Below are 23392 nucleotides of genomic sequence, written 5' to 3'. Positions count from 1 at the left end.
TTTTAAAAATGTTTATTTTTGAGTGAGAACACAAGCAGGGGAGGGGCAGGGAGAGAGGGGGACAGAGGATCCAAAGTGGGCTCTTCTCTGACAGCAGACAGCCCTATGTGGGACTTGAATTCACAAACTGTGAGAGAGGAGTGCCTGGGTGGCTCAGTCAGTTAAGCACAAACTGTGAGATCATGACCTGAACCGAAGTGGGACATTTAACTGACTGAGCCACCGAGATGCCCCTGAGCTTTGGTAAATTTTTGATAAGATGTAATTACTGTATAATTTAGACTAATTTATAAAAAGTAAAATTAAAATATGGAAGATGGAGGAAAAAAGGTTCTGCCAAGTTCTGACCTCAGTAACTGAAAAACAGTGTTTTCACTAGAAACTCTAAGAGTAGAGACAAAAGAACTGTACATAAAACTGCTCTACTTGGTGGGGGGGGGGGGAACACCTCTCTTCTCCCTCTCTCTCTCTGCCCTCCCATACTCAGACACACACATGCTCTCTCCCTCTCTCAAAATAAATAAAAACTCTAAAAAATCTGCTCTAGTTGGTACAGTTGTTTCTGTTGTACATGTATGACAGGACTGACCAAATAAGTAAATAGATGGCAAACAGTGAGAGTCAGGTTTCTTACTTTTGGAGGGAGAGGTTATAGCTAAGCAAGAGTGTACAGCTAGGATGAACCAGAAGGCACTGAAGTAGAGTCAAAGGTAACAGTATAAACTCATGTTTAGCTTCAGATAGATTAAAAAAAAAAAAAAAAGAGTTGTATGTTTGTATATGTGCATTAATATGCATACATATACTTCCTAGGTCTGTGCACTGACAAAGCCTAAAAGCGATGATATCCCTGCAGCAATGAGCACACCCAGAAACCAGATCTTGGTTTCTAATATCATTCTCTAATAGAAGTAACCAGGGATCCTTGGAGAAATAGTTGACTGGGGGACTGAGGCAGGGAATACACAAGATGAGTTTGGGGCATATTGTTTCTAGTGCCAGAAAGTAAAGAAGTGCTAATAATAATAATAATAATAATAATAATAATACCAATATGTCTTACTGGTCACAGGAACTAACCTGAAAGAGGCAGAACAACTTAAGCAATAACATAAAATGGTAGAGGATCATAACCCAAAGTTATAAAATGAATATCCAGCACTACATATGGATTGAATAAAAAATAATGGGGGAAAAGAGAAAAACCTCCCTTACAAAGAATTCCAAATAATTTTGCAGATATTTCCCCTTCAAGGAGTTGGAACTCAATTCTCCACACACTGAGTATGGTTTCCACAAATGACTTGTTTCCAAAAAGTAGAGTATGGGAAAAGTTTACAGTAGAGACACTTGGCAACACTGCCTCAACCAGGTAATTGAGGCTAAAAATATCAGCGCAGGGACACCAGGGTGGCTCAGGCGGTTGAGCATCCAAGACTCCTGATACAGGCTTAGGTCCTGACCTCTAGGTTGTGAGGATGAGCCCTGGCATCAAGCAGAGTCTGCTTGGGATTCTCTCTCTCTCTCTCTCTCTCTCTCTGCACCCTCCCCCCAACTCGTGTGAGCACGTTCTGTATCTCAAAATAAATAAACATTTTTTAAAAATAAAAAAATTAAAATAACACTGCTAAGTCATAGGGATAGTATGTACCCTTCAGATGATGTAATTAGGATGGCATTTTTACCTCTGTGGTCGTCCTCCCCCAAACCTATACCTCAGGCTAACACTGAGAAAAATATCAGACAAACCCAAACTGGGGTACTCTCTACAAAATATCTGACCCAAACTCCTCAAACCTGTCAAGGTCATCAAAAACATGGAAAATTTGAGAAGCTGTTACAGCCCACAGGAGCCAAAGGAAATGGAACAAATAAATGTACTGTGGTATTCTGGAACCCAGAAAAGACATTAGGTAAAAACTAATGAATTGGAGTAACATATGGACTTCAGTTAATAGTAATGTCCCATTGGTTGCTTGGTTGTAACAAACGTAACAAAGAAATGTCAGATATTAACAACAGGGGAAACTGGGTGCAGGGTACATGGTAACTCCCTGAAACTTTTCTGTAAATATAAAACTACTCTAAAATTAAGTTTATTTAAAATAACAGTAATAATAGGGAAGCTATTCTCTTAACCAGACTGATTTTAGTCCTGTAAGTCATGTATAGTAGGTTGGACAGCAAGAGAAATAAAGTTAATACTGTGCAAAACAATCTCAATATTGATGAATAGTTTCTAATATTGGACATGTAACTACAGTCATTTAATTTGTGTACATTTTTAGTTGGTATGCACTTTAGGAGCAGAAAACTCTCCTCTAAGCAGGACTCATATTTTGGATTAAAGAAAAATTGTCATACTAATATTAGTAAAGATTCCACCTGGTTTTTGAGGTCCTAAAAGTTTAAATAGTTTTAGGCAAAATATATTCACAGTACATTACTGAAACATTTCCCATACTTTCAGAAGGAGAAAAATGTAGCTACATACTGTAAGAAAATACACTGGAAAATTCACTAATAATATACTACAGTATAAAATTTACAAAAACCTGGGTCCTTAATGGTCACTGTTCAAAAAATCTAGAAACTTCAAAAAACAAAAACAAACTTTACCAACAAACAAACTTCACTAACATTTGTAACTATCTTAAATATATTTAAAAACAAACCAAAAAACCTCCTACAAATCATTGAAAAAAAGGAAAAAAATACAACCCAATAGAAAATGTGTAAAGGACAGGTATAGGCAAATCACGTAAGAGGTAACTAAAAATGCTCATGCATAAGAAAGATGAAAGAAAATAAAAACAGAAAATGAAATGCGATTTCACATGAATTAGATGGGAAAAAATCAAAAGTTTGACAACATTAAATGTTGGTAAGGATATGAAGGAACAGAAATTATTCGTCAATATCCCATAAATATCCTATACAGGGAAAGAGGCTTCTATCCTAAGACCCAGCAATTTGACAATTAGGTATATGACGTGGAGAAACTGGTATGTGCTTCAGAAGATAGAAGGATGTTCATGAGGCACTGTTACAACGCATAAAAAATAAAAAACAATCTAAATATTAAATTAGATTTAGCAAATGATCAATTGCAGTATATTTATTTAACGGAACACTACACCAGTCAACATAAGTGAGCTAGACCTAGAGGGTTGACAAGGATGGGGGAGGGGGGTAAAAATTAAAAAAGCAAGTTTCAAAATATGTATACCACAATAAAATCACATTAACAGCTGCTTAAGTTACTTTCTTTCTTTCTAAAGAAGTTGCTTTAGAAAGTTGCTTTCTAAAACAACCTTGTGAGATAGGTAGATCCATTATCCCTATTTGATAGATGAGGACATTGGAGGCATGCAAAGATTTTAAAATTTGCCTAAGGTCACAAAACTATTAAATAGCAATCAAGATTTAAATCAAGGGAGTATGGCTCCAATGCCCACAGCTCTTCAAAAGCACTGAAAACAATGCCAGGTACTGTTCACATATGGAGTTTATGAAAAGGTAAAATGGAAGGATACACATCAAATTTATTATAACAATTGCCTCTGGGAGGGATTATGAAGAGAGAGGCAGGAAGGATGAAACTGGGGAGAACAAAAGGACTTTAACTTGATCAGCAGTGTTCGAGTACAGTATAAAGTTCTACTTGCTCTGTTAGTATTCAGTGTGATAACTGTGATATACATAAATCTTTTATATTAAAATTATATCTGGGGGCGCCTGGTTGGCTCAGTGGGTTAAGTGTCCAACTCCTGATTTCAGTTCAGATCATGATCTCATGGTTCATGAGTTTGAGCCCCAAGTTGGGCTCTGCACTGTCAGTGAGGCTCCTGCTTGGGATTCTCTCTCTCCCTTTCTGCCCCTCCCCTGCTTACTCACATTCTCAATCTCTCTCTCTCAAAATAAATAAACTTAAATATATATATATATATATATATATACACATATATATATATATACACACACAAATACATATACTTATATATATACATTTATGTATATATAATTAAATATACTTCTATATATACTCATATATATATTTATGTATATATACTCATATACATGAGTATATGTATGTATATATATTTATACTCATATATATATATAAACTTAAATATACACATATATAGGTCTATACCTATGTCTATATATCTGAAGCAAAAATGAAAAAATATTAACACTTTTTATGGTGAGTATATGTATGCTTACCACTCTTTTGGGTAATTTTCTACATTTTTAAAGCTTTTCAAAAATAATTATGTCTCATCTACAAAATATTACAGGAAAAATAAAAAGAGATTTAAGAAATTTCCAATCTACCTATTTCAGCTTTTATTTGGAAAGGAAAACAGCTAAACTGTGAGTTAATGTATGTATGTATATGGAAAATCCATTTTTATAAGGATCCAAAGAGATACTAAAAGCATACCAGAAACAGTATATCTTACTATACATTTTGACGACTGACTATTCTCAGTGAAAATAAAGTATAACACCAGTAGGAAAACTCCCCTGATATCTCTCCACCTTTTTTATTTTTTTAATGTTTATTTTATTTTTTTGAGAGAGATAGAGCATGAGCAGGGGAGGGACATAGAGAGAGGAAGACACAAAATCTGAAGCAGGCTCCAGGCTCTGAGCTGTCAGCACAGAGCCCGATGCAGGGCTTGAACCCACAAACTGTGAGATCATGACCTGATCTGAAGTTGGCCGCTTAACTGACTGAACCACCCAGGCGCCGCGCACCCCCCCCCCCCAACCTTTTCCCTTGCTAGTTTGTCTCTTCTCTCTGTTGGTCTTTACTTGTTTATGCTTTTTAAAAGAAGGAAGCAAGGAGGTACTGAGAAATTGTCATACACTTTAAAATTAACAGTAATAGCCACAGATGAACATACATGTGGCCCTTCTGAATGTAAAATTCCCCAGCACACAAATAATGCTCCAAAAATTTATTCATAAATTGGTTGTTTGGAACTCAAAATATATTTTCCCATAAAGAAAGTTAAAAGAGGGTATGACCACCAGGAAAAAGATACTGGGAAAGCAGAGTACACAGTATGCACTGGCGGCCCAAGAAGAAAAGAAGGGGTTCTCAACCAGAGTTTGAGGACAGAAATCATGCTTCATTCACCTGTGTATCCTCAGTGACTAGCAAAATACCTGGCACCTCATAAACATTCAAAACCCGCTGCCTACTGACTGATGAGGTACAGAGGAAACGATGGAGTCAAGCAGTCCATCAATAGGTGGCACTGTCAATATAAAGTAGTTTGGGTGTAAGATCCACACAGAAAGGAGGTTGGGCAGTAACAGTGTGCATTAATGTAAGCATCTACATCTGTAAAACCACTACCAAATTGGTGCTGGTAACCATGTGCCTTCACCTAAATTATTAGCTCCTTCCATTACTGTGTACTGCGTAAGCACCATGTTTTGAGTTATCTTTCTAATAATGAATCATAAGACAGTCTATTGGAGCAGTGGCTTTGTGGGATTTTTAGGATTTTCTCCTATGACCCTTGAAAATATTTTAATATCACTTTTGTGATTATCAGAGTAATACTATTCAGAAGACAGAAAAAAGTATAAACACTAAAATAAAAATCATCTACAATCCCATCATCCAGACATCTTTTAATATTTTATTAAAATATTTATTTCCTGCCAATGATTTTGCCATTTGTATGTGATATGTTATAAATAATAACAAAGCATATTCTTTATGTTCTGATTTTTTTCTCAACATTATATTGTACTTTCTCATGCCAGTAAATATTTCCAAAAACGTGACTTTTAATAACTGCATGGATTATCGTTAGTTTCACTATTCCTCTATTATATGGTATTTTGACTACTGTAAATTTTTCACCATTATAGTAATAAACTATGTAAATTAATCCTGTTTAGTGTAAAGTTCTACACCACTGTTTTAGAATTCAAAGTGATAACTATGATGTACGGTAATAAAATGCGGAGTGCTTCACTTCCCCCAAGTCACAAGTTCTACTGAGCAATGATCAATAATCTAGGGTATTAAACAAGTAAGAAGTTTTTATCAACTTTTCTTAAGTCATTTCATCTTTCACATCTAGTAAGCAAGAGGAAAGTCCCAAGATAAGTCTCTGACATCAGAGAGGATGAAAATAATAAGTCAATTTTCTTGCTACAGCCCCTGTTGTTTTCCACTTGGAATAATGAGCCATCAACTTAAATAGGAATAATATAAGATTTGTAATATACATCTCTATCTGTATCAGTTCTTAAATCCAGGTTTCCATAGTAAGTGGATGGCTTAGAAAAAATCTGCAAACAAAAAGATAGTGTAAATAATATCACTCAACGACAAAGAAAAGTTTTCTTTTACAATTCTGCCATGATTTTTATTATTTTTGAACAAGTTAATAAATGTCATATACTCTATTCCCTCTTATAGCTTCCCAATTATTCCAAATATTATTCAAGTTACCATAAATAGGCCAACAGTTCCAGGAGCTTAAGAATCAATAACTATTTAAGCCAGTGGTAATTCATGTGGAAAAGTTCAGAACAAATCAGCATCAGCTTCCTGGCTCTCTTGCACAAACAAAAAATTTATATCGCTTCACCAATTTTCAAAAGTGCAAATTTGTGTACATAGATTTAAAACTCAGGCCAAAATTTACTCATATTTAGTTCAATTGGGCTGGTGTCAAGATCAATTAATTTTCCTAAAAAGTACATTCTTTAAAAATTCCACAATGAAGTAAGTCTATGTTTATTCATTCAGAAAAAGAAAATTATGTAACATATAGTATATATAATGATGATGAGGAGGAGGATATATGCTATTGTGGACTCCTATTAAGAGGTGCAATTCAAAGGGAAATTGTGAAAATGAAGTAACCGTTGCCCAAAATGTCTAATTCTGGCCAAAACAAAACAAAGTTCCCATAAAAGAAGCCACATACAATCTTTTGTTTCATTATAAGTTCAACCAGGGTTCAAATAGCTTAGAAATTCTGTATACTTACTTTTCAAAAGCTGTATACTTTTCAAAAGCTGAATCCCAGAACTATCTGCTTTAAACATAAACTGAATAACTTGCCCAAGAGTCCTCACTTATTACCTAACCTTGGGTCCCCCAGAGACGACTTTTTACAATAATCTCAAGGGTACTAGAATAGATTAGTGTAACCTGGGCTACGCTGTTTACAGGTGTCTCTGCCTCCTTCCCCCAAGACGAGAAGAGGTAGACTAGAGCAAGCACAAAATAGTGACTATATACAACAAACAACAGCTTACAATCTTGTAAAATTGTTTCTTTTACACTTGGGCTATTATTTTCATTAACGTATAATGCATTTTAAAGAATAACATATTCAGGGAGCAATACAATTTCTGTCCTCACGAGTCTCTAGCTGGCTGACACGCGTTTTCTCCTCAAATAAATACATGCCTGTTGACTGATGCCTGTCCTGCTGTTGCAAACAACAAATAACTGTCCTGTAAGACAAAAACCCTTCTCTAAGGCTCCAGGCGTAACCATACGTTTGAATTAAAAGCACCCTGGAACAATAACAAAAATCTTCCAGCACATCTGTCATTTAAAAGCACGATAATGAAAAGCTGTCGCTGCGACCCAGTTTTAGGTCACAAGCTCCCCCCCCCCCTCCCGAAAGCGATAAACTTCAAAGGGAATGGTGGCGACCAGGAACGTTTACCCCCCTCCCCCCCCCCCAAAAAAAAGACGAAAAAAAAAAAAAAAGCAAGTGACCAACTTAAACGCTAGCCCGGCCCACGCTGGCCGGGGTTACCTAAGCAGACCCCTAGGAGAAAATCGGGCCTCTGGGGGCCCGCCAGGCTCCCGCTGCTGCCCGTTTAAAATATCGAGCAGGTGGGATTCCGGAAGGCCACCTCCGTCTTACGTAACGGGCTTGTCAAAAATCCGAGCTCCAGGACCTCCCTTCTCAACGCCCCCGCCCCCACCCCACCCCCACCTCCCAACAACCGGAGCCCCAAGCCAGCCCGGAATAGAAAATCTGGAATGAAAACACCAGAGCCCCCCATGCGTCCGACACAGAGGTGCGGGCGCTACTCTCAGCACCGCCGTGCCATCCCAGAGCGGACCTAGCCCGCGGAGGACCGCCCGGCTCTGAAACGCCCCCGGGCGGAGGTCGCGGCCATCCGTGCCACCTCTCCCAGCCCGGGCGACCCCGCTCTCGAGACCACCGCTGTCACCGCTCCGGGCCGTGACAGCTCCACATGCAGCTGCTGTCCGAGCCGCTACCCCCGCACTCACCTCACCGCTGGCTCCAGCGCGAGCAACGGGTCGAGCTTAGAGAGTGGTGCACTGTCCCCTCCCGACGGCGGCGGGACACGAGGGGCTGGATGCCGCGGCGCTCTGAACCCGCTTAGCTCATCCCCTCCCGGCGCTCCGCCCTGCGCGGCACCCCCGCCCGCCCAGGCCTGCCGTCTCAGTCAGACGGGACTCCCCCTCCCCTCGCAGCCGCTGCTGCCTCCGCCTCCTTCTCTGGCTCCAGCCGCCGCGGCCGCCGCCGCTGCGACCGGTGCCATCTTGGCAGTGACGGAGGGGCAGGGGCGGGGATCGCGGGCCACAAGGACCAATCGGGAGCCAGGCCCAGCCCGAGGGGGCGGAGCAGCGCCGGCTTGATGGTCGTGGGGTCCTAGCGCCTGCTCCTCAATTTGCGGAGAAGGTGGGCGGGGCCGAGCCGCGCTCACCCGTGACGCAAGCAGTAGTTGGGGAAATGCACGCTAGTTCCCCCTGCGGTCGGGAGATCCCGAGCCCGAGGCGGGCGTGGGTGAGACACACCTTCCCTTCCCCTTTCACCACCCGGAGCGTCGGGGATCTGTCTTGGGCTAACCGACCTGTTTCCTCCTTCCTCCCCAGCGGCCCCTGGAGTCCTGACATTGCCTAGCCAGAGCTAGGCACGATTGTCTGAGCGGCTGCCCCTACAACAAGGGCTCTCAGATTCCCCCAGGAAAACCCCCGAGGGTTTAGCAACCACCTAGTAGGTTTCGGTCCCAAGATACTGAAGGTCAGGTAAAATGGGGAATTCTAGGGGGTTCTCTGAAAAGTACGTTGATAAAACATCTATTGTTGACTGAAGGGGTGTCGATTACATTGGATTAATGGGATATGGCCTACTTAAACCTGGCTATGGCTCCACCATTAGTGGGTGTTGGCAAATTGCCTCTAAGAAATGAGAGTAATGAAGTTTGATTACCGCCACAGGGTTGCTCTGAGGGTTAAATGGTATAATACATGTCAGGCCTAGCGTAGTGCCTGAAAGTAAGTACTCAACGAGTATTCCATGGTCAAATGAAGGCAGAAGTAGGACCCTAAAAATCCCTTTGGTTTCAAATCAACTTTCTAAATTGTGCAGATTAGGCATTAATTCCTTTTACTAACCAAGTTTACCGCTGTATTTCCTATCTCCATTTCTTCCATTGTATTCATTCATTCAGTCAACAAACATTCATTGAAATGCAAACAAATGCTGAGCGACAAAGCTTAGAGGGAAACAGAAAAAGGCCCGCTTTCATAGAACTGACAGACTAGTGGGGAAAGGAGGGACAATAAATAATTCACACATTTTGGGGGAAAACATGTATAAAGGTTATGAACAGAAATCTGGGAGAGCAAATAGGATAGATTAAAAAAACAACATCAACAGAGTGGTCAGGAAAGGCTCATCTGAGGGATGAGGAGTCAGTAATGTGAGAAATGTCCTGGAAAACTGTTTGAGACAGAGGGAATGGATGTACAAAGGATCTGTGGTAATAAGGTATTAGAAATGAGTGGTGTCTTTGGTGCTGGGGAATCCAAAATATAGAGAGGAGCCTGGAATGAGCCTGGAGAGGTGATTGACGGCCCATTCCCCCAGTTCCTAGGAAAATACAGAAATGATATCAGATTTTATTGTAATTGCAACTGAAAACCATTAGAGCAAGGAAATCAGAAACAGTGATGTTTATGGTATGACATCCATGTCTATATTTTAGGCATGTCTATATTTCAGGTGACATATGTCAAAGAACTGGGTTTCAAGTAAAACAAAACGAAAAGAACCTGAGGTTGAACCTGTTCAACACTAAGTTGGACAAATTATATGTTCTCATCTTCAGTTTCCTTATTAAAAATGTGTGAGCATCACATAAGCCTCTATACAGAAAAATACTACTTTCACTGACAATTGTTAAATAATGTAAGTTGTTTCTAAGTGTTTTGTATGTCACGTTAATGTCACTTAAAGTTGCCTAATCAGTGCTATTTGAGAAGTGCGTTTAGTGGTGTTTGTTTTTATTGCAAGTAATAATCCATAGCAGTCATTCTTAACTGTTTTTGTACAGTGTGCTACTAAGGAAAAGAATATGTACTGTTAAAAGTGTGTAGTTCCTTTTTTTCTTAACATTTTATTTGTAAATAATCCCTACCCCCAAGATGGGGCTCAAACTTACAACCTTGAGATCAGAAGTCTCATGTTCCACTGACCGAGCCAGCCAGATACCCCATAAGTGTGTGGTTTCTTGATATTGTAGTTCCAAATGTATTTTTAAGTACTTAGCTGTGCACTTTCTAATGAAATTTGCTATCGAGACATGAATTATTGTCTTTTTATTTGGGCAAACTATACATAACATAAAATTAACTATTTTAACTATTTCTAAGTGTACAGTTCATTGGCATGAAGTACATTCACACTGCTGTGCACCCGTGACCACCATCCGTCTCCAGAACTTTTTCATCATCCCCAACTGAAACTCTACCCAGTAAACAATAATTCTTATTCTACCTTTTAAAATATGTATGTTTTTTTAAAGGTATCTGGTGAGTTCTCCCCCCAAAATGGAAAATGGTCCTGGTGATCAATAGGATGGTTTGTTCCCATGGAAGGGTTCAATGGACCATTCCATGTAAATTTAGAAACCACCACCCAAGAAATAAGGATTAGTGTAAGTTTTTAGCTCAGATGGCTAACACATAATAATAAGAAGTACTGATTAATTAATTTTTAGCATTGAAAAGTTGTGTTCTCTGACCATAAAATATGTTCTATGGCCTTGTAAATGTTCGCTCCAAAGTGGCCCAGACAACGTGCCCTTCCTTTTATGTACAACTTCTCTAAATGCATGTCTAATTGATGCCATTAATTTTCATTAAAATAGAAGTGATTCCAGCTCTGGGTAAATTTAATTTTAAAAATCACTCTTCTGTGAGGAATGGTTTAGAAAAGGGCAAGAGAGAAGGAAGCAAGTCTTTGCCACATTTCAAATAATCAAACATTTGATAAAGTTATGAAGATCCAAAGATCAAGATTATTTTTGACCTGAAAATACTGTAAGTCAATAACTTTATTTTTTAAGCACATTCTACATGCAGCATTTTAACTCCATTAAACCAAAACCTAAATATCTTTTCCAGGCTGGACCCTTCCTCCTGCTGCCCATGTACCCACAGTGTTTTTATCCCCAACATAGGCCAGTCAGTGATTGCAAAGGAGAGATTATGGTATGAAGGGCCATATATGGTATGGGCCATAAAAGTACCATTTATGGTATAAAGGGAATTTGGGGGGATGATGGATATATCCATCTATGTCCACTATGAGGATGGTTTCACAGGAGTATACCTATGTCATACTTACCAAGTTGCACACTTTAAATATGTATAGGGGTGCCTGGGTGGCTCAGTCAGTTAAGCGTCCAACTCTTGATTTCGGCTCAGGTCATGATCCTAGGGTTGTGGGATGAGCCCACCCAACCCTCCCTGTCAGGCTCCATGCTGAAAAATAGAGTCTGCTTAAGATTCTCTCTCCCTCTCCTGCCCCTTCCCCTATGCTTGCATGTGCTTACTCTCTCTCAGAAGTAAATAAATAAATAAGTGTAGTCCCCTGTATGTCAATTATATTTCAATAAAACTGTAAAAAAAAAAAAAAAAGGAAGTCCAATTGCAAACCTCCCATTCTTTCCCTGTTGCATGCAGATTTAGCCTTTTATCAGTTTTAATTGTTGTGAAACCTATTTAATCAATTCCTCTTTGGGCAGCAACAGGAAGCACTCTTTTAATTGGCTATATATATATATATATATATATACATATATATATTTTATCTACATTTACTAATTGAAATATTATGGACATACAAGCACATTTTATAGAATGGGATTCTAACAAGTGTCAAAAGTTGAAAATGTTTGAAGTTGTGGGGTTTTTTTTAATCACACTTTCTGAAAGAACATATTAAAAAGCAGAAAACCAATAAGCAGTATTTGTATGCTCAGGAAGTGCCTTTAAATACTTCAGAGCCCTTAACAGTCAGTCGTATCTTGAGTTGTCTCAACATCCCACGCATGTCACTATAGTCACAGTTAAACAAACGTAAACCCTAAATGTGATTTGGGCAAGGGAGTCTAACAATGCAGACATGGGCCACATAGAAAAATGTGGCTTAGATGTTTGAGCCTCATGCCTTTTCTGAAATCATGTCATTTTTTTACACCTGGAACAGTATCTGGTTATTTCTTAAAGTTCTTTTTAAATAAATACTGTGGTTTGAACGATGCATGAAGGAAGACTGAAAACAGTAACAGTTGAAAGCACTGGCAGCTCAAGCTGCTGAACAGCCTAATCCTCTCCACCTGTTAAACATATTCACCTTTAATTGTTCTACCAGAAGTTTCCCACGTCTTTAAATGAAAACGTGGAGCCTTCTATAAAGCGGTCTTGATAGCTATGCCACAGGGCCTCCTTATGGGTGCAAAAGCCTTCCACCAGGGATTTATGGCCCTTTAGAAACTCTTTGGATGTTTCCCAAAGCAGAACACATGTTGCCAAATTCTATTCATTGTGCAAGTGTTAGAATGACATTCTAGTGTATTTAATCCACCAACTGAAATTTATTAGCAATGTGGTCAAATTACCTTAATGTCTTAAAAACACAAATCTGATGAAATACTTTTGAACGACAAATTATCTGAACAACTCACAAGAATAGCGAGGAATGTCATGCTGTCAATGACAAATTCTAAACGTGATACTTGAGAGCAGTGTCCAGGGACAGGAAGGCTGCAATAGGCTGGGCCACTGCTGTCTCTAGCCTCTTGGTGGCCAACTGAGGAGTCACATCTTTGACTCAGCCCTTTTTTCAAATTTGAAAATTATCACCTCTCAACATCTTTATCAAGTGAATGCTTTCACCTCTTTCAACAAGTCCTTCTGATTTCAGTTTTTAGTTTTCAAACGATCTGCAAAAGAAAGGTATTCGTATGTAGTGTGTTTTTTTACCTGTCAATGTCCACAGCCAATTATGCCTCCTGAACTTTCTTTAAATGGTAAGGCAGTATTTTTATAACTTTTAACAAATCACATCAGTCAGGTTTTATATACAGAATGCTATGCTGGGAACAGAAGGAAAACAAAGAAAGATACATAAGCACCTTGTACCTCTGAGGCCCAAGGTATATTCCCAGGCATGTCACTTTAATAAAAATCACATTCTGAGAAGTCCTGCACTAGATGGTGGGATTATTGCTGTGCAGACTGGGAGAGTAGAGTGATTCATTCTGATTGTGGGAATGAAAAATGACAAATAGATAACATTTGAGCCAATCCTGAGAGAATCTAGACTTTCTATGAAAGGTAAGGGTGTCCCTGTTTGGGGCATGGGGGAAAAGCTTCCCCCCCCCCACCCATGCTGAAAAAAATAACAGATGTGCTAGAATTGTTCTCAACAAATGAAAGGGATGCTCATAAATTGTTCCAACACTTTGACTCTCTTTGGGAGTGGCCAAAGGTTCAAATAATTTGGAAGGATGGATATCTGTGCTAACTTGTAGGAAATATGAGTCAGCTTTTCTCACGGACTCAGCACTGTTGTCACAGCTAGGATATTTGGGAAACATGAAGCTGAACAAATCAGACAGTGTAAGTCTTTTCTTTTTCTTGATTGGCTCAGACATGCATCCTGCAAGGGGAGACAATAGGGATGCCCTTTTTATTAGTGAGGGGAAACCCCTGCAATTGAAAAAAATACACTTAAACATAAAGTACTTCTGTTTTCCCTGTTATTCATCAGACTAGGAGACAGACACATCTTTCGTCCATCCTCTCTTCTGTGCTTCAGGAATGTATATTCAGTTGCCTCTAGACAGCTCCGTCCCAAGCACACCTGAAACTCCATGTTTTTGAAGGGAAACTCATTATCTTTACTCCAAACCTGTTTCTCCTACCTTCTTTAATTTCTTGAATGGTGCCCACCATGCGCCAATCACCAAAGTCAAAGCCTGTGAATAATCAACTCCTCTTCCTCACCCTCATTCTCTAACATTTAATCATCAAAACCAACTGATACCACCTTTTTTAACATTAATTGTATTGTTCTGTCGTTCCTCCTCTCAACCTCCATTCCCACTGACCTAGTTCAAACTGTATCTCTGGTTTTGTTGTTGTTGTTTATGTGTTTGTTTGTTGCTGTTTTACCTGAAATTTTGTGGGAATCAACTCATTGGATTCCCTATCTCCTGTCTTTCCCTCTACAACCCTACCTTCCCTTTGTTGCCAGGCTAATCTTTCTAAAGAAGAAATATGGTCAGTTCCAGACACAGTTTGAGGTTGCTAGCTTCCTCCTCCCCTTTCTTTCTATTCTGGTGGAAAAGCTCGTCACTGTCCAATCTTGATGTTATCTAAGAGGAGCAAGGCATTAGGGCCTATGCGTTGTTCTCCCGTGCCTCTCTTCAGTATGGTGGTGACAATCTCTCAGTGGGAACACTTTCAGATTCAGGACAAGTGGTTCTTAATTGAGAGAATTTAGGCCTCTGCAGTCCATAAGAATTGGGCTCTCCTACAACTGTGCACAGAAAGAGAGATGGGTTGATTAGTTATATCAAACCACAGTACTTATATGAAGGGCAAAGTTAATCCAGAAGCGAAAAACCCTAACAATTACCTTACTTGGAGTTTGGAGAAAAAAATAGGCTTTTAATAATAAAGACTTAAGTTAAAAACAAAAAAGATCTACAAACTGCTCCTGAGGCTATTTTAGGCTCTCTAAAGTCAGCATCACTTTACTCTCTCCTAGAAATGGATATCCTTCTTCTATATTCTCTGCTTATAACTCTGCATGTTTTCATGTTCATATTTGCTTGTAATTATTTTAATAGCACTTTAAATATAATAAACATCACCTAATTGATTTAATAGAATTTAGGTGTTGTAATAGTAACTTACAGAGTTTTAAATTATACTGAAAGGGGAACTGAAAGAAGTTGGTATGAAGCTTTTATTTGAATGTAGTGGAATTGAAATGGAAGAAAGGCTTTTAGAGATGGCACAATAGGGTGGGGCTGGCAAACCTCTTCTGGCCTGTGCAGTGCAGCCTGGAAGGTAGTGGGTGGCACAGTGAAGAAAGGAGAGCCATAGAATCCTTGATTCAGGTGAAGAGAGTGTATGATGATACAGCTCATTTTTAACAAACTCTATGCTAAAAGGGGATAGGGAATTATGGAGTTATAAAGAGACAAGAAAAATATTCTTCCATTTCATATTCTCCCAGTGATCACACACCATTAGGCTCTGTTTGCCACAAGGTTAGAAGAAATAATTGAAATACTAAAGGTAATAAAAATGGGTTGTTGGTTGCCAAGGAAAATCTCAAGGGTGGAGTTCAGGCAACTAGAGCAATTGGATAAGGGTAGGGCTAAATGGATTGGGTTATAGTGCAACTGGGGTGGGACAGGCAATTAGAAATGGATTTAAAACGTATCATCTGACCCACATCATGATGGCTTTACGAGGATGTCAGCTTTCATAAATTGACTTCATGTTTCTCTGACCTAGAACATAGGAGCTTTGAGCAGGAAGGAACCTTAGAGATCATCCAGTAACCGTTTCATTTTCCCCAAAGTGACCGTTTGCCAAGTTGTGACTTGTCTAAAGTCATATACATCCAGTTGTGGGAAGAGAGATAGGAATACAATCCAGATCTCCAGTTCTTAGATTTCTCTGTTGCATAATATCAGTTATGAGAACTCAGTATTTCAAAATCCCGGTGAATACATAGGAAAATCCTTATTTTAGAGATGAAGAAACTGTCGATCAGGAAGGTGGAGTCAACCTACCAAATTACATAGCTGGCCTGGACCAGAGCCCAGGCCTCACAATTCCTGAGCCAATAAACTTCTACCAAACCACACTGCCTAGGAGATTCAAAAAAAATTGAAATCTTTTTTTTTTTTTAATGTTTATTTATTTTTGAGAGAGAGAAAGAGCAAGCAAGCAGGGAGGTGGGGGACATAGAGACAGAGGGTTTGAAGCGGGTTCTGTACTGACAGCAGAGAGCCTGATGCAGGGCTTGTACTAAGAACTGTGAGATCACGACCTGAGCCAAAGTCAGTTAGTTGCTTAACCAACTGAACCACCCAGGCGACCTGAAAGTGAAATCTTCTGTGCCATGTGCCATGGCATAGAATTTCCTCCTTCGACCTACAGGTATTTTATTTTGTGAAGTTATAGGCTGTGCTTTTTTCCAGGTGCTATTGAAAAAAATTATGAGACTAAAAGATTGATTTTGCAAGACTAGATTTCTATTTTGCAGGACTAAAAATTGAACGTTACCCAATTATCAGGCAAACGCATGTGCCTTTTTGTGGTTGATAAACTAGCAGGAAGTAAGTCTTGGTGTACTACAGTATTGGGAATGTTTTCCCTTTCATCAAAGGATGGGTTTCAGATTCTCTACTATATTATCCCAGTAATACGTCTATCAGATGGGCAAACATTTAAAAATCTGACAACACCAAGGGCTCTTGAGGCTGTAGGAAAACTGGAACTCTCATGCTGTATTGCTGGGAACTTAAATGGCTCAACCCTTTTGGAAAGTAGTTTGGCAATATGTAGTAAAATTGAAAATGCATATGCCCTACAATCCAGCAATATCATTTCTGGATATATACTCTAAAGCAGTTTTTTGTTGTTGTTGTTTTCAAGCTGTGATTTATGATCCATTAGCGGATTGTGAAATCAATTTAAGGGTTACAATAAACCTTTTTTACAAAAGAAATAGACTAGAAAATATTAGGGTAAGGATGGTTTTGTGAATTTTTGTGTGCCACCTAGATTCTCCCTCTCTGGACTGAAGCATTAGTTCATTAGTTCATGCAGCCACTGGGAGGATTGGCAGTCAACAGCTTTAGCTGAGTCCCTCTCCAGAACTCTTTCCAGGAAGAGAGCTCCTTGCCCAAGGTCACGCCCTCTTCCTGGGTGCAGCGGTATCCAGTAACTGGTCAATGCAGTTGTATAAAGGTCCAATTCCCTTGCCCCAGTTCGAAAGTATTCTGAAGCATCACTGCAGCCCACATGGGATCAGCCGAGGCTGTTGCCACTTCATTAAAGTCCAAAATGTTCTCTGCACATTCTTGCTTCCTTCACTCTGCCACAGGTGCTGATCCTGGGACACCCCCCAATAAATGTTCTGCACACAGATTTCTGTCACCGGCCTTCTACTTCTAGGCAACTCGACCTGTGACGATATACTATGCATATATGTATGTACAGGATAGGATGTAAAATTATTTCTCACCATACACATACTGGCCATAGAAGCTTGATAAGCCCTGCACCTGGAGAAACTTTTGCACATATGCCCCAAGAGATGCTATGAGGATGTTCACTGGGGTATTGTTTGCAGTAATGATGATTGGACAAAAACTAAATGTCTATAACCATGCAGTGTAACACTATACAATAATTAAAGTTAGTGAAATCTCCTAACCTCTATCAACATGGATAAATCTCTGAAATACAAGGATATATTCAGGATAATAGCTACGTCTAGAGAAGAAGTGTGGGAGAGGGGATGAAATTGGGGCCTCAACTGTAGCATTGTATTGCTTTTTTTAAAGAAACATCTAAACAAATATAGCAAAAGTATGGCATTTATTACATTTATATGGACACAGGTTTTTTTCACTATTCTATATATTGAACATATTTTGAAATTAAATTTTATCTAATGAATTATACTGCAGAAAATCTACATGCAAAAACAAAGCATTTTTAACTTTATCTTACTATCAGGAAATAGTGAAAGGACAGCTAACAAGGTCATTTCCTCTGAAATTTGGTCCAAATGTACTGTTGGCTGATTTATTGTACATTATTTTTTTTCTTTTCCTATTTTTATTATTACTAAATTCCATGTAATGAGAATGATGGTGGAATCTTCTAGAAGTTCATTGAATTTTACTGACATTCTCTTTGAAGATTTTTGCAATAATTAAATATGAGGGAATACAAATCCCTAGGTGCAACAGGCAAGGATAGTCTTCATCATTTTTTATCATTTTCATAATGTGTAATTTTTTTTAAGATTTATTGAGGTAAAACGTACATATAGTAAAATTCATTCTTCTAAAGTGTACAGTTTGTTGAGTTTGGGCAAATGTATACATCTGTGAACCAGCACCACAATAAAGTTACAGAATATTTCCATCATCCCTTAAAGTTCCTTCTGTTCCTTTACAGCCAGTTTCTCCATCATAGCCCTTGGCGACCACTAATTGGATTTTTATTCCCATGATAATGCCTTTTCCATGAAGGCAAATAAATAGAATCAAACAATATGTGACATTTTGGTTTTGTTTGGCAGGAGGGAGGGACAGAAGGAGAGAGAGAATCCCAAGCAGGCTCCACACTCAGTGAGGAGCCCAACCAGGGCTCTATCCCACAATGATGAGATCATGACCTGAGCTGAAATCGTGAGTCCGATACTCAACTGAATGAGCCACCCAGGCGCCCCCTTCCTTTCGTTTGTTTGTTTGTTTACTTAGCATAATGCATTTGAAATTTGTCATGTTGCACGTTGCCTACATCAGTAGTCTGTTTCTTTGCATTGCTGAGTATAGTCCAACAACTGTTGGACTGTTTATCCATTCTCCAGTTGAGGGACATTTGGGATATTTCTGTTTTTTGGTGATTATAAGTAAGTCCTCTATAAATGTTTGTACACATTTTTATGTAGACCTATGTCTTCATTTTCCTTAGGTAAATACCTAGGAAGGGGGCTTGCTGGGTCTTACGATAAGAGTTTGTTTACAAGAAACTCCTGAATTGTTTCTCATTGTGACTGTACCATATTGCATTCCCACCAGTGATGCAGTATGAGAGTTCCATTTGCTCCACTTGGTATTTTCATGTTTTGGTTTATTTGGTTGTTTGGGTTTTGTTTTGCTTTGTTTTGTTTTGTAATCTGTTCTAATTGACTTAAAATGGTATGATGGTATCTTATTGTACTTTTAGTTTGCATTTCTCTAATGACTAATGCTGTTAAGTAAGCTTTCATAACATTTTAAATAAGAACACTTGTCAAAGATTGGACTATTACTAAATCACCTTTCCTACCCTGAAAATGATTGAAGAAAGATTCTCTCAGCTTCTCAGCTCTAAATCAGTTGTACTCTATGGTGCCAAAAAAAAGGGATATTAAAGCAAAGCAAGCAGAGGTATTTAGTTGACTATGTAGGTATGGTCATATAGTTTACTTTAATAGTAGCTTCGTATTCATGGTGATAGATAAAAGAATAGAGGAGAGAAAAGGCAATAGAAATATCATTACTATTACTTTCCTGGGTCTTTAGGACATTGCCTTTTGTATCATATGGGCTATCTAGAGTTCAAGGGACACTGGCCAAGTTGCTTCGGAAGGAGGAATTCAATAGAGGTTAGTGTTATTGCCCAAAAGCATATATAAGAGATAGATCTAAGGAAGAAACTAAAAAAAGTAACCAGAATAAAAGTGTGGCCAGTAATGAAACTATAAATTAGGGTAAGAAGTGGTTGTGGCTTTGGGAAAGTCTCTGCTAGATTGTTTACTTGACCTTTTATTTTACTTACTTAGGTTTGGTTTCATTTTTCTACAGAACATGTGCAAAGTGAAACACTTTGCCTATATAGATTTAATATGACCTACAAGACCTAATGTAGAGGCTTTATTAATACTTCTGCTAAGGCATACACTTAAGGAAAAGCAAAGTTTTAGAATATTAGTAAGTCCTACATATAAAAGCAATCACCATAAAATAAATCTTCATATGTAAAGATAAGAGCACAGTGAACTATTTATAAGGAACTATAATAATGCAAAATAGACTCTAAATGATGAAAAATAAGGGTTTCCAAAGCAACGGGGAAGACGAAACAAGTACATTTGGGGGGTGGAGCCTATTAGAAATAGTTGCAGATGAAAGTTTGGGGAAGAATTGCTAATGCCTACTGAAAGAATTTGAATAACTGGACCAGAAGCGGAGTCGGATAAATAAAAATGTCATCCAGACTGAATACATCAATGCTGCTAACTAGAGTGGGTCAGAAAATATCTTCCAAATCTTCCAGAATAATTTGCTCTTGTCACTACCGCTGCTTTGATTTGTCAGAAAAAGATTTATGGCTTAAGTAAGTACACTGTCTATGAAACAAGGTTTTGTTCCAGACGTTAAGCCAGTCATAAAACGAGATCTGTCAATTTCTGAAACTAGAACAGGAAAGATGTGTGTGATGCATGTTTTGTTGGTGAAAAGACCTTTGGACCATGATTATTAGCTTCTAGTTCCAGAGAAAACTTCATATCCAGGGCCTAAGAAACCTCACTCAATTTTTTTTTTCTTTGTGTCGTGGTTAAAGTCCTTGGAATGGGAAGTTATGACGCTAATACTTTCAAGAACTGCGCAGATACTTCTGAGAAATTTATAAGGTCCTTAAAAGAATCCATAATTTAGAAGGAACAGGAAAGGGAATTTTTGTAGAGAAAAGGCTAGAGTTAAAAGCCAGACGTGAAACAGCTCATGGAAGAACTGGGTTTTTTTGTTAGTTTTGTTTGTTTGGTCTTATTCACAATTGAGAAGCTATTAAGATCACAAATCCTAGCCCAGATTTGGAGATACTGGGGGGAAAGCCCTGACCTTTTATTTTCAATTCACTACCTCCCTTCCGCTGCAAATACAACCCCAACTACATCTGAACCATTCTCTACTTTTGAGTATTTTATGATCAAGGCTACAATTGTTTGAAGGATTTCTCAGATCTTTCATCACATTACCTATCATTCATTTTGTGAAAGTATGGTGTCGCAGTTCTTTTTTATTTTTTAATGTTTTTATTTTATTTTTGAGAGAGACAGAGAGACAGAGAGGCAGAGCATGAGTGGGGAAGGAGCAGAGAGAGAGGGAGAGGGAGACACAGAATCTGAAGCAGGCTGCAGTCTCTGAGCTGTCAGCACAGAGCCTTATGCAGGGCTCAAACTCACAAACCATGAGATCATGACCTGAGCAGAAGTCAGTGCTTAACCAACTGAGCCACCTAAGCACCTCTGTTGTCCCAGTTCTTAATACAACCTCTGTATTGATCTGATAGAATGATCATTAACTATCACCATTATAAAAAAACATTCAGATGTCTATATAGACCCACACAAATAGGCATTTACAAAAGAAATTCCACATATTCCCTTTTTTTCCCATCAGCCAAAAATAACCTCAACACCAGACAGTTATTTGAAATGATCAATTTTTGGTCTCCCATTTTTCTTCCTGAACCCCATTTCAAACGCTGAAACCTCAAAAGGAACCACAAAAAACTACATACCTTATGGGTACTCAATAAATGATGAGCGACTGTTGCTATTGCACTGGTCTTCATAATTCTCGCTTTATAAAGATGGTGGTCATTGATTCAGACAATCAATTGTCCTTAATTCATTTTTGTCCTAAACTTTAGCATCTCTGCAGGAATCACCATAATCTTTAATAAAACCAGAGCTCATTTAGGGTACAAGCTGAGAGAACTTAGAAATTTTGGTTTTAAAAATCAGTTACCTGGGCACCTGGGTAGCTCAGACGGTTAAGCATCCGACTTTGGCTCAGGTCATGAACTCGCAGTTCGTGGGTGCAAGCCCCACGTTGGGCTCTGTGCTGACAGCTCAGAGCCTGGAGCCTGCTTCAGAGTCTGTATCTCCTTGTGTCACTGCCTCTCCCCCATCCATGCACGCGCTCTCTCTCCCTCTCTCTCTCTGAAAGATAAACATTTTTAAAAATTTTAAAAAATAAGTAAAAATCGGTTACCGACTATGAGATCTTCATGTGAAAAATTATATGGAGGACTCTTTACCCTGATCTTTTCTTCTTCTTCCTTTTTTTTTTTTTCCCTGTCTTCTCTGGTTTACAACAGACACAGCTACTTTACAGCCACAAAGCAGTTTTGCAACAGAATGGCCTCGAAATAGAATACTGCCCAGCTGAAAACTTAGGCAATCAAAGTGGAATAAATGAAATGGTGCCTGCTAGCCTTCACGTGTCATTTCTTAGAAGGAAAGCTATCACATTTTTAGGAGAATGTTATTCTTTAAGTGACTCTATACCTTCTCCATATCAGAGTTCTCAATTGCTGTAACATTCAGTCATGGCACGGCAACTAAGACATTACCTGATTATCTACAAGTGCTGCTTTAGTCACGAAAATGCAGCTTCTGAAAATACGTTAAGTGCTACCGCTTAGTAAGTACAATAGTGTTTCTCATTTCTCTTAGAGTGGTAAAATCACTGAGAGCACATAAACTCTTTAAAAATGTAACTATAAATGTCTACCTACTTTGAGCTGCTCCAGCACATGAATTAAACTGCTGCAATAATGCTCTGAAACCAAAGCCTCTTTCTGAAAAATGTGTTAATCTCTATGGGGTTTTTTTGTTTTGTTTTTCTATTTTCTTCCTTCCTTCCTTCCTTCCTTGCTTCCTTCCTTCCTTCCTTCCTTCCATTTCTTTCTTTCTTTCTTTCTTTCTTTCTTTCTTTCTTTTTCCCTTTCTTTCTTTTTTCTTGTGAGAGGCCCTACTCTGGCCACAGATGACTTACTTGGGTCTCAGAGTTTTCTTTTTTTCAGTTTTGATTCTGATATGAAATTGAAATGATAAAAAGCAACATATGGGCCACTCTGATAGACTGAAAATTCTAGAGCAGCGCATGACTCATGATAACTGTGTAGTATGCTGTCATTAGAACTGCTTGTCCCACCATCTCAAAACATTTTGTAAACATGTTGTGTCCACTCAACACCAGCCCGAGGGGAGTGACTTTTCCACATTTTTTTTTTCTCCATTCCTACACACGTGAGATCATTTTTAATGTGGAAACTTGAAGAAAGGTTTAAAATTATTTTTTTAAGTCATTGTGGGTAAATTTGCCAGAGTTCTTATAAATGTCAGAAGCCAGTGGCCAACAAATCAGTAATATGGATTTCCTAACCACGTAGAAGTATGTGCAACTAGTCAGTGGTCTCATGATCTATCTACTGGCTTTAATCATGTGACTGGGTGCCCTATTTTATGATAAT

The 23392-nt window shown here is 38.7% G+C and overlaps 1 protein-coding gene across 11 annotated transcripts in view; it reads right to left on the bottom strand.

Moving 5' to 3' along the window:
- Positions 1-8450, bottom strand: part of DENND4A (DENN domain containing 4A) — a 131943-nt gene extending 123493 nt beyond the window's left edge. For 8 of the 11 annotated variants that reach the window (XM_047863233.1, XM_047863236.1, XM_047863240.1 and 5 more), the window contains exon 1: positions 8297-8450. The gene's annotated coding sequence lies outside the window, so the exon portion shown is untranslated. The remainder of the gene's footprint in view (positions 1-8296) is intronic. The other 3 variants (XM_047863239.1, XM_047863241.1, XM_047863244.1) reach the window with 1 other exon arrangement.
- Between the last annotated feature and the right edge of the window lie 14942 nt (positions 8451-23392).

Source organism: Prionailurus viverrinus, chromosome B3, assembly GCF_022837055.1.
Source record: "Prionailurus viverrinus isolate Anna chromosome B3, UM_Priviv_1.0, whole genome shotgun sequence".
In the NCBI taxonomy this organism is placed as follows: domain Eukaryota; kingdom Metazoa; phylum Chordata; class Mammalia; order Carnivora; family Felidae; genus Prionailurus; species Prionailurus viverrinus.
The sequence above is the reverse complement of the archived record's forward strand: the minus strand, read 5'-3'. Positions and strand labels throughout refer to the sequence as shown.